This window comes from Lepidochelys kempii, chromosome 1 (genome assembly GCF_965140285.1).
Source record: "Lepidochelys kempii isolate rLepKem1 chromosome 1, rLepKem1.hap1, whole genome shotgun sequence".
NCBI classification, from domain to species: Eukaryota; Metazoa; Chordata; order Testudines; family Cheloniidae; genus Lepidochelys; species Lepidochelys kempii.
Window position 1 is genome coordinate 120,499,212 of NC_136380.1, and position 12,393 is coordinate 120,511,604.

At 44.9% G+C, this 12,393-nt stretch overlaps 1 protein-coding gene across 16 annotated transcripts in view; it reads left to right on the forward strand.

The window, feature by feature from the left end:
* The first annotated feature begins 632 nt into the window (after positions 1–632).
* INPP4A (inositol polyphosphate-4-phosphatase type I A) overlaps positions 633–12,393 on the forward strand; it is a 198,043-nt gene continuing 186,282 nt past the window's right edge. For 4 of the 16 annotated variants that reach the window (XM_073352666.2, XM_073352639.2, XM_073352688.2 and 1 more), the window contains exon 1: positions 637–873. The gene's annotated coding sequence lies outside the window, so the exon portion shown is untranslated. Of the gene's footprint in view, positions 941–12,393 lie in introns of all 16 variants that reach the window. The other 12 variants (XM_073352738.2, XM_073352757.2, XM_073352762.2 and 9 more) reach the window with 9 other exon arrangements.

Here is a 12,393-nt window from a genome sequence, read left to right on the forward strand (position 1 = left end):
TTTCAAACCAAAGTTTGAAGATGTGGCTGAGCGCACCCAGAAGGCTCCAAAACCTGAACACAAATAAGCAAAACCTCAATTTATTTTTAAGACATTCACGAATTTCCAATTCATAGGGTGGGGACCAGACTGACTCAGTTCCAACAGTTTGAGGTTGGCAGCAGTACTGTTCACAGGCTTGGATGGCCACAGCTTGTGGGTGCGGTTGCCCATAGCATGTGCTCGCTACAGTGCCAAGAGCAGGTTGGCTCAGGGAGCGGCTCTTTTCATACCTTGCACAGTGCGGAGCACCCTACTGGCTCTAGGTAACGCAGTGCGGATTGCATGGATAGTGCTCAGCGGCCCGTTTTGGCTTGCACAAGGCAAGCAGAGCAGGGCAGGGCCCCCTCATGTTGAAAGTGCGGGCCTACGCGTGCAGCAGGCGGAGACCCAAGCAGAGGTGCTGGAAGGAACTAGGGGCGCCCCCCGGCTTGACGTGGTTTCCACCATATACAGGGTTTACAGCTGAGTGCAATAGCGCTCAGCGCCTCCACTCCCCACATTGTTCCAGCGCCCCCGGACGCAAGAGGCTCCCGGCCCTGCCGGAGCGGGAGGGGATTTCAGCAGAGGGGATTTTACCAGCTCTCCTGAGACCCACCCCCGGGGGGGCGGCGCTGCGGCAGAGGACGCCCGGGCAGGAGCTGGCCTGCAGGGGGCCGAGCCGCCGCCGCTCCTGCGGCGGGAGGAGGGGCCGGGCTGCCTTCTGCCGTCACAACCGGGAGCTGCGGAGCGCGTCGACGCCTCCGGCCGCTGGAGCCGCGGGCGGCGGAGCGGGGCGCTGCTGCTGCTGCGAGCCCTGTTGGGCGGGAGCGGCGGAGGAGCGGGGCGGCGGCGGTAAGGAGGCGGCGGCTCGTTTCCCGGGCTGTGCCCCAGCCTGCGGATGCACTGCGGGGGCTCGGAGGTGCGGCAGCGGCCGGGGGGGACCAGCGGGCGGCAGCAGGACGGGGCAGCGGTCCCTGCTCCGGACCGCGCCCCGGCTATGGCCAGGGGACGCTCGGCTCCCCTCAGCCCTGGGCAGCTGCCCGCCGTGGGCAGGGCTGGTTGCCGGGGCGGGGGCCGGGGGGAAGCGCCGCGATGGCCGCAGCCCGCGCGCGGGGGCGTTTCGTGACCGGGGCTGCGGCGGCGCCGCCGATGCCCCGCGCCGGGCCCGGGCGGGATGTGGCCGCCGCGCGGCTCGCGCCTGGTGCTTGGCGGGTGCCGAGGTCGAGGGCATCAGTTGGCAGGGCGGGGACAAATCCTGACTTGTGAATAGTTCGCCGGGTGTCTGCGCGGCAGCTGCTGGGCTGCCGGAGCCTGGGCTGCCCTGCAGGCCTGGCGGGCTGATGCCGGGGCTTCTGCTCCTCGTAAGCTTAGGAACCAGTGATGGGCGAGTGAAGGGGTATGCTGTATTTGCTACCCAAATAAGGGGGAATGTTGAGTTTCCCTACTTAATCCCGCCGGTTAAGGTGTTCATATGCAGTATCCATTTTGAACAGGCTTATGATGCTTGCTGTTTACTTAACAGGCACTGTCAAGGTCTCCCTCCAATTTCAAAAATCATTTTCTTCCAACTTCCCACTTACTAGTCCAGCTGTTTGTAGGCCATGGTGATTTTTTTCCATGTCAGCATAATTTTGTTTTCTGTATTGTTGATCTTGAGAAGTGGGCTACTGTGATCACTTTAAAATAGCTGTGCCTTGCCTTTGGTGTTTTGGAGGAAAAAATAGATGCATATAAATAACTATCTTGCAGACAGATGCAGAACTTCAAAACTGATTTTTGTAATTAATCCTACCAACAATCCATTTGAATTTATTATTATGTGACAGTCGCATTGTCATTTATTTTCATCCATGTTTCTGGGTATTTTATCACAGAGCCTGTGTTTTGACATTAGCATGGGCACCTCTTTTGTGTAGTGATGTTCGTGTACATAATACTTTACAGAAATACTTGATGGCAAGGTCTTTTCACCTGATGAATTTACAATCGAAATTAAAGGAGTACTTGTGGCACCTTAGAGACTAACCAATTTATTTGAGCATAAGCTTTCGTGAGCTACAGCTCACTTCATTGGATGCATACTCACTTAATCAGTATGCATCCGATGAAGTGAGCTGTAGCTCACAAAAGCTTATGCTCAGATAAATTGGTTAGTCTCTAAGGTGCCACAAGTACTCCTTTTCTTTTTGCGAATACAGACTAACACAGCTGCTACTCTGAAACCCATCCTTTGCAAGTGACTCTCTTCTGAGTTGGAAGCTCCACCTGATGTTACTCCACAGCTTGAGTGGGAGAAGTTTCCTCCCATCCAATGCAACTCCCATCACTCAAATTGAAAAAAATAAGTTGGAGCAGGGTTCTAAACGCCTATCTGCAAACCAATTGCTTGCTTGTACCTGGGGTGCCTTGAGGGCTTTTGTGATCTCTGCCTTTCCACTTAAGGTCTCATGCAAGAGGCAGAAAGAGGCCACAGTATCAGGACTACAGTTACATGACAAATAATGATAAACCCAGGTGGGTGGAGTAGATGATGGAGAGGGAATACAAAATTTGAGAGAGCATCCACTTTAAAAGTGGATTAAGCTAAAATGGAAAAAGGCATTCTTCTTCTGGAATGTGTGTGTCCACACTGGGAGCTATTCTGGAATAGTTTATTTTGCAGTAATCATTCTGGTCAATTTCCATATGCAGACAAGCCCTAAAAGGAAGCAGATGGATAATAAAATCCAAGATATGTTATAAGCAATGTGCAAGACCAGAGTATATCAACAGCGGAGATCTGTCTGCATAAGAACAGCCATACTGGGTCAGACCAAAGGTCCATCTAGTCCAGTATCTTTTCTTCCAACAGTGGCCAATGCCAGGTGCCCCAGAGGGAGTGGACAAAACAGGTAATCACCAGGTGATCCATCCCCTGTCTCCCATTCCCAGCTTCTGACAAACAGAGGCTAGGGACACCATTCCTGCCCATCCTGGCTAAAAGCTATTGATGGACCTATCCTCCATTAACTTATCTAATTCTTTTTTGATTTTGGTTTTCTAAACCAAAGGGAATGATATAGAGGTGGTGGTATGTGCATTTGATTCAAACTCTTGACTCAGTCATGTCAGCTGACGTGAGTTTAAAAGTGCAGGTTGTCCTGGAAAACAGCTTTACACTTGTGTTTGTCTCAAAACCTCCTGTTTTTAAAAGCTCACTGTTGAGCTCTGTTTTTCTTCTGAAGATTCAGTTCAACAGGTTGCTTGGCTTGAGAACTCCTTGGTGAATATAAGCCAATTATTTTCCTCTCAGTTTCTCACTAAACTCAACACTAGTGTTAAATGTTGGAGGGGAGCTGAGACTGGTGTGGAAATGCAATAGGTCTTTACATGTGTATAAACTTCAATATTTTTAAACCTTAGCACTTTGTTGGCTAGTCCAAATTGAGATGTGGAGCTTGCTGCTGCTCCCCTCCCAGCCAGTAGTACCAGGTTCATTTAGTGTCTATTGTAGTACTCTATTTTCAGCTGTCTGCACCTGTGCCATACATGTTTCCTAAAGACTGACATATGACAGCTTTACACTGGAGTGAATTTGTTTTTAATGATCAAATTTTAATATAATCCCTAATGTGCACTAGTACCTTTTGAAAATATGAATGAAATAATCCTTACAAGGAGTCATTTGAGCTGTAGAAGGAAGATGGCTGCCTGATTCTGAACTCTGCGATCAAGATCCAGACAAATTAGGTGTTTACCTAAAACATCCTTACCCAAAAAGTTTCTACAGCAGTTTTAAGAAGCACTTGAACTTACAGGGATGATAGCAGAACCTTTCAAATCGCTCCATCAGAGAAGAACTTTGAAAGAGTTGATATAAACAGCTATGACACCTCTGCCCCTCAAAACGCAGACTGAGAATGGAATCTCAACCATGTAGCAGGCTCACTCATGCAGGACTACTTCTGATGACATCACCAGCATGCAGTCCCTTCTGGACACAGTTCAGATGACGCTGCAGGATCTGTGTGGACAGCAGAGTCTGAAGAACAGATTTTGGCTTTGAAGACCAATCCTGGGCTGTACAAGAGGTGGAGGCAAAACCTGCCTGACTTGATAAAAGCCCTGTAGGACAAAGGGGATAGATCTCAGCACTGCAATATGAGCGTCCTAGCAAGCATGCTGATTCCTTCATTGCATATTAATCAAGCTGCCTTGGGACACAGACTTTGATCGGGTGCACAGATCACCTGCATCTAAGCCTCATTTAGTTACCCGAAGATGACGACTAGGAGCTGTGGGTCCAGGGAGCAATCCAGAGCAGGCAGCCTGGCAAACCTGGAAATGATAGTTTCTCAGTACAGAAACGCTGAAATACTTGCCCTCCACCCCCTCCCCTAATTCGCATAGAATCATAGAAGCATGGTACGGGAAGGGACCTCAGTAGGTCTTCAAGTCCAGTCCCCTGCACTCAAGGTAGGGCTACAGAATAACTAAACCATTCCTGACAGGTATTTCTGAGACTCTTCAAAAGATGGTGTCCTAGCTCCATTCCCATGAACTGCCCTTATCTCAGTACTGCAAAAGCCCAGGTAAATATGCTAGTTACTGCCCAATATCCTTGATCAACACTTATTATAAGAGATTGGAGAATTCTCCCAGTCTCAGAAAATAAAAATACTTTTGCCAAATATTGTCCACAGTCTGGCTTTGTTTGGTAAGCATAGCTGTGGGGTAAGTAACCTGGAACAGATGATGATGATGTCCATCTCTCAATATTGAGAGGTATCTACTTATTGTTAGAACTGGAGCCCCCTCCCCGCAAAATGGTAGACTGCTCCAATTTACACTCATATAAATTATGACCTAGGATTGACCTTTTAAAATTAAAAGATCCTTCTTGAGCCTTCATCCTATACTCTTTCAAGAGAAAATACTGTTCCTCCTCCATTGATCTACCACTTAGAGGCAAGGCACAGAATCTTGCCCACAGTCCTTGGACCTGTATGTCCAATTAATCAATACTATTCTCATAAACAGTGAAATCTCATTAAGACAGACTACTAAAGAAATGGGATACATTTATTTAAAAGGGGACCATTGATATTCTGGTAGCGTCTTGCATATTGATAAGAATATGTACCTCTCAGTTGTCCTGCATTTATCATGACAGCCACAGTCTTGGCCATGTCCTGCAGTTTTGTCATGCTGATAGTGAGGTCTGCAGTGTGAAAGTTGACGCGATCTCTAATTGCTGTCAGTTCTGCTCACATGTTGCAGACAAATGTAGTGGAGCAGTCCAGACCCAGCAGAGTGGAAAGAAACAGCCCTCCCGTACTGTGGATAGAACAGGAGTAGGAAGGGACAGAATAGAGAGAGAGGAGAAATGAAGGACAAGGGAGGTAGAATTTATGGGACACTTGGGAAATAAAGATACCATGGGAAGAGATTCATGGTTTATGTCTTTCAGGGCTCAATGCTGGAGTCTTTGGAGACTGTAATTTGTGATGGGGTGAACAGTGTAGGAAGGGGTTAATAGCCCTGCAGTTGGGCTGTAGTGGGCCTAGATCCACAACTTCTGCCAGAAATATCAATCCTGGAGGAAATAAGAAGAGAGGAAGCCAATTTCTAAGCTGGTCTTTCCTGACAGAGGGATCTGGGGTTTGGGCATAGAGCAACTAGTGGTAGGCTGATCATCAGCCCCAAGTTAGGAACCCTAGAAGCAGCCTTAGGCTAGACTTTTTCATCCATTTTGGTTGTTAATGAAAGTCAAAAAGCAGGAAGAGGGTGAACTTTGACTGTAGGTGGGGTAGTGGTCAGTGTCTTGGAGCAGTTGAGGAAAGGCATCTGCTCACAAACACAGATGTCTTTGACGGGAAAATACATTTCCCCACATATACAATACAATTATGTTTAGCATTTTAAGAACAATTATACATTACACTTTGCACCCTAATGAGTCTGATCCTTGACAGTGTATGTGCAAAGATTCAAGAAGAATTTAAAATAAATTGTTTTATTTTTACAGTTGATCCTAACTTTGCTTGGCAGCATATCTAGAATGAATTAGGGCAGTTTGTAGATGAGCAATTACAAATACAATGAAGTAAACCACATTGTATCATAAACTTATGAATTATGTCTCTATTTGTTTGCAAACACTTCTACAATGTGTCGTTTTCTTTCTCAGTGCTAAGAAACAAATACTAATCTTATATTTGAATAAGCTGTTTGCAAGGTAATACCACTCCATATAAGTGAGCTTTCCTGTAATAGGTACAGCTCCAAAGCTAAGGTGTAACATACACAGATTGAATCTGGTGACTGGCATTTCTCCTGGAGGGAATTTTCTAATGCATAACCTTTAAATCACTGAGAGTAATAGCAGTCAGAGAACTATTAGCTTTGCCAAGAATGGGTTCTACTACTCTGCCTTCACAGTTTGAAGCTTTGCATTGGGAAAAAGCGTAGTATCTCTTTACTGCTAGTGATGAGGTATTGTCTTTCTGTTGTCCTATGGCTCAACATTGCTTCCGTTTAAAGCATTAACCATTGCTGGTCTGTGGTGTGGATATAGGCTTTGTAAGTATTTTCACAAATAACCTTCAAGAATGAGAGCTGTAGTGAAATTTTAATATTAGCAAACTGCATCAAGTGAACAGTTTTTCATCAGGCTTTTTAATATGTGCCTGCCTTAGTGCCCTGTTCATTCTTTTCCGCACACTCTGTGCATTTGTCCAATATGCATGGAATGGTCTCTCTCAGGTTCTTCATTCACATTGCCCTTTTAAAAAAAAAAAAAGTAACAAAACACTTCTTCTCTGATGCCTGCAAGAACTGAATTAATAATGAGGGAAGGGGAAAACTAAATTGTCCCATATTCCTGGATTTCTCCGTGCAGTCTGTCTATGCATGTAATCTTTAAATTGTAAGCTCCTTTGGGCAGGAACTGTCTTTATTTTTATGCATGGTATGGTGCTGAGATCACTACTGGTGCCAAACAAAGTGGATTATATACCATATTTCATAGAATTTTAAGGCTAGAGGGACTATTGTGATCATCTAGTCTGACTTCCTGAGGAACACAAGCCATAGAACCTCACCCTATAATTCTTGCATCAGGTCCATACATTGTGGTTGAGCTAGAGTATCACTTTTAAGAAAGACACCGAATCTTGCTTTAATTTGCATTTTTAAATATGCAGCCTCCCATTGATAAACTAAATTGTCTGTCCTTAACAATGAGTGCAATGACCAAACATTAGTTGAGGAAAAACAAAACTACATTTTGATAATTAATATGAATATTGTGAACTTTTAATGGAGAACACAAAGGAACAAGCACTTTAAATTTCTAATTTGTCTGTATCTAGAAGGCAATTTCTGTGAAGAAGGTGTTGGAAGGAAGGACAGCAATGCAGTGGTTTGGTTTTGAAATTGTATGTTGGCGGCAGCTAGAATTGACGCCAATGCAAAAACTTTCTGTTGGTGTTTTGAAAGGCTCATTTATACAGCCTCTTCATGTAGCTTTTCATGAAACATGAAAATTATTCAGTATGAATTCTGTCATCTAAAAGCTGTATTTTCACCATAGGTTGAGGCTGATAAGTGTGTTGCAAGTTCTGCTGGCAGTTTTCTGTGTATCAATATTATTTAAACAAACACTATAGCATTTATTAAAAGAATGTTTCATGTCAAATCCTGTGGAAATGTTACGTGTCTCACTCTATAAAATCTGGCCTTGTTTTGGAAAGCTACCCACAACAGCAATTGCTACAGGATTTCTTGAATGCTTTCCTAGTATGGCCTTTATGTTAAAAGGGATTATTTTGTGGACCTTCTACCCTTCCAGTTATGATTCTGTTGACCCATCCCTCTTTTATCACAATCATATAACACTCAATAGACAGTTACATGAAAACAAATTGCTAGGGAATTAATGCATTTAGCTAGCTTTAAAACCAGTTTAACAGATGGAAACCAGGAGCAGGAAGCCAGTAACATGGGACCACTCTGCTCTCTGTGGATCATGCACCTGAATAAAATTGTGGCTACCTGGGGTTTTGTGCTTATCATTATGCACCTTATGTCTACTTGGAACTTCAGGAGGACAGTAGGGTTAGAATTTAATTCCTACCCCAAAATCATAGGCCCCTGCCACTTGAGCTCAAGGATTCTGGGAATGTTACAGTGTTGAGGGCAGAGTAGAAGGCAATGCTGTACATGCAAGCAAGCCAGCTCACTATGGTGGCAGTGAGACACTGGGTTTTTATCCTTTGTGATAACTTACATCTTTCTCACATACAGAACTTCTGTGTTAATAGAACATTATCAAGGTTGCAAAGTCAAACATTAAAAAGTTAGGCAATATCAGAATTAAGATTGCCATTGCAAAGTCAAGGTTGTATAACTCATCTCTACTAACCCATTTTACTTCACCCATGGTGCCTTTTGTTACCTGCTTCATCACTCAGTGTGTTTCTAGTGCAAAGATGATGGGTGGTAGCACACACCCTTGTCTAACTCCAGTCACAATATCGAATCACTCACTCAGGCCTGCATCTGATTATACTGCTCGTATACTTCCATCATACAAACTTGTTATGTTGATCAGCTTGTCTGGGATCCTGTAGCTAGCAATATTCCACCGGGTATCGAATGCTTTCTTAAAGCCAATACATTTGATAAAGGTGTGCTTTTGCCAAGCAGCAGCTTTTCTGACGATCTCTCAAAGGGTGAATATCTGTTCACAACGTGATGTGCCTGGATAGAACCCAGCCTATTCTTCTCTTAATATTTCATCTACTTCAGTCCATTCAGCATAATGGTGCCCAATACTTTACCCGAGGTTGGTAGCAGTACAATAGCTCCCAGGTTCATTCAGCCACTGTGATCACCCTTTTTTGTCAATGACACCGTGATACTGTCTTTCCAGTCTTGTGGCACTTGTTCTTTCGCCAAAGTTGAATTCTGTTAAACACAAAAATCTTTCCCCTGTTTAAAATCTTGGACTGTTGCTTTAATTTCATTAGATATTGTTGGTCCTCTTCTGTTTCTAATTTAGTACTGGCATTTCTCTTAAACCTGAGCATGATCTGCCCTGGGCCGTTTAATGGAATGGAAACTTTCACCATTGTCTGGCTTGTTCTTCATGCATTTTCAATGCCTGTACCCTAGAATCCCTGGTAAGCACAACCTGTGACTGTCTGGTTCTTCCTGAGAGGTCTATCACTGTTCTGTAGAGCTGCTTGATGTCTTCCCCTCTGTGCTGCTTCTCTGCCTCTTCAGCCTTCTCCTGAAACTAGGCACTTCTATCTTACCTGCCTCTCCTCTTTATTTCTTTGTCTTCTTCTCTGTATGTGCCACTGGGTAGCAACAGGATGTCTTGCTCGTTCCATAGGGCATACATGTCGCAACCACCTGAGCTTTCTTTGATATCCTTCTGTTATATCTTCTGTGATGTCCTGCTCTGTCAGCTCTTTGTATTGTCTGGGAAAGTTGGCACAGGTTATGTGAGAAATGAAAAAAGTACCATCTGACCATACTTGGTGTCAGTGAGACAAGATGGGCAGGGAGTGGGAAGATGGTGTGTGATGGTGCTACAATCTTACACAGTGAAACCTCGATTATCTGAGTGGGGCCAGGTCGGATAACCAAAAATCCAGATAAACCAGAGAATGAGTTGTCGGGCTCAGGTTATCAGCTCCGGGCAGTGGGGCTCCTGCTGTCATGCTGACAGTTGGAGCCTCAGCCGCTAACAGCCCCAGGCAGCTGTTGGTTTGGTTAATACAGAGAGCCGGATAATGGAGGCTTGGTTAAACAGTTCTACTGTACTTGGGATGTGGAATGGACAAAAGAGGTGTAATTATGTTGAATAACATCACAACAAAGCCTCTGCTGGCGTGGGAGCCAGTGAACAACAGAACAGGCAGACAGCCAACAAGACACGTCAAGCATGCAATAATCCGAGTATATGCACCAACAAATGCAGTAGGTGACAGTGAAAAGGATACATTCTCTGCGCAGGTGCAGCAAGTATTTGATGGCTTGCCTAACCATGACATTAACTTGATAGGCAACTTCAATGCACAAATTGGCAACAGCTCTATTGGCTGGGAAGGTGTTATGGGCACAGCAGCAGAAGGTATCCAAACTGATATGGCAAACAGTTCTTGAATTTCTGTGTCACAAACCTCCAAAAGATAGGAGGCAGTCTCTTCTAGCACAAGAGGATTCACAAGGTCACATTGAGATCACCAGACAATGTGATTGTCAGCCAGATAGATCATGAGTGTATAAATAAGAGATGGACATCTTTTTGGAGGGATGTCAGAGTAAGCAGAGGAGCAGATGTTGGCTCAGATTATTATCTTTTAGTGGGTACGTTACAACTTCAAGTAAAAAAGATCACGAAGCCAGACAACAAGAGTGTTTATAGCAGTAGAGAATTTCAAGGGCAAAGAAATGCAGATCAGATTCCAGGTTGTACTTTGCAACCATTCCAGTGTTTTGCAGGACCAGGCCAATGAAAGTTTGGAGGACACAGATGGTCAGATTGGAAGAAGATGGTAGTTGAGATAGCAGAGGAAGTAGTGAGCCACTGAAGATTCATGAATTATATCTGGGCCCTGGGCAGTGATTGACTAGTGGAAAGCTATGAAGGCAAAAAAGGAACAGGCAAAACCCTTCGATGTGTATGCAAAGTGCTTAGGGAAGTGGATTTAAAATAACAGAAACCTATATGCCTGTTTCCCTTATCTACTTTCACCTCTAGCCAGTTTCCAAGCTAGGAGAACTAGCCTATGCGGTTTACAGTCTGGACCTGGACCCTCTGTTTGTGTGTGTCAGTCAGATTGTCAGCCTTTTCACTGTCTCACTCAGGGCCACCTCCTTGTCCTACTTTCCTCCCGACCCTGGCTTCTTGTCCGATCTGTGTCACCATTCTCCCCCCTCAGACTTCTCATCTAATCTCAAGCCACCCCACCTTCTCCATGAGTCTTTCTCCCAGTCTCTTTGCCCAGGCAATCCTAGTTCTCCTCTGTTTAACAGCTCCACTGGTTCCTCTTCCCAGTCTCTCCTAGTCACCCCAGCTTCATCTTGTCCAATCCCAGTTTTCATCACAGGCTTCTTGTGTAACTAGTTCCAGTCTCCCCTTCAGTTCCCGGGCACAGTTCCTCTCCCTCATTCAGTTCCAGTCTCACCAGACTCCTCACTCCAGTCTACTCCTTTCTCTTCCCCTGATCAGATGGCTTCTTCCTTCATGCTGATCAGGCGCCGGTGGGGGTGGCAGGGAGTCACTGAAAGCACAGGCTCCCCTGCTCTCAGAGCCTATCTCAGAGCAGCTGGGAGCGGCCATTATAAAATAGGGAAAGTCCAGCTTGGTAGCCCTGGGCTGGAGCATGCTCAGTTGCAGTGTGGGGATGGCACATGTGCAGTCTGGTCAGCCCTAAGAACTGAGAGGCTCGAGCATGCTCAGTGAGGATGGAATCTTTGGAGATTTTTGCTGTTTAAGCTCTAGCTAAGTCTAGTGGGCGGGTGTGAACTGCAGTTTTTTTTCAATGGTTTATAACATGTCTAAATTTGGGCTGATTTCCCCTGGGATGTCAAAGGGCACCTCCCTGACACAAAGGCCACCCCCACCCCCCTTGCCAAATTTCAAATCCCTGCCCTGTAGCATAGGGGCATTAGATCATTTCAGAGAAAAGGGTGCAATAATTTTTTAAATATAGACAAAATGTATTCTTTCCTAGCTTTGTTTTTGGAAACGGGCTACAGCTGAACCATTTTGGCATGGGAAACTTCAGCCCACATGGTTAAAGTTTGGCAAAGTTATAGGCAACTGAAAATAGAGTCTTGTAATGGGAGGTGTCAGGCAACCTTAATAATACTTGTAGTGTGCATTGGTGAGAACACAATGGCACCTCCCCTTTTGTTAGGTGCCATGGGAACATTAAAGAATGTGAAGTGCCAGGATCTCTGTGTTATGTCCCGTGTCATAACATCTTCCTCAGGCTCCTCCACTCTTCCCAAAACTATAACACATGGCACTGTGATCAGCACAGTGTCTCTGAACACCATGGAAAAACATTTGTTCAGTATGAACTCAAAGATCCAAGTGCTACCAAATGAACTGCCAATAGTACCTAGGCTTTTGATCATTCAAATAATGAACTGGCCTGATCCTGCTTAGCTTATGAGACCTGACAAAACAGTAGCCTGAGGGAATAGACCTTTATTTCATGGTGTTAGTAAAATTAAAACTTTTGTACATTTCAAATATTTGCAAGAAGAAAATTCACAAGGTATAGTTGATTCCCCTCCCCCCTCCCCATATTAACTTGGCCTGGTTTAGCCCCTTATATTTTAGCAAAGTTAAATATTTCACTTTCCAAG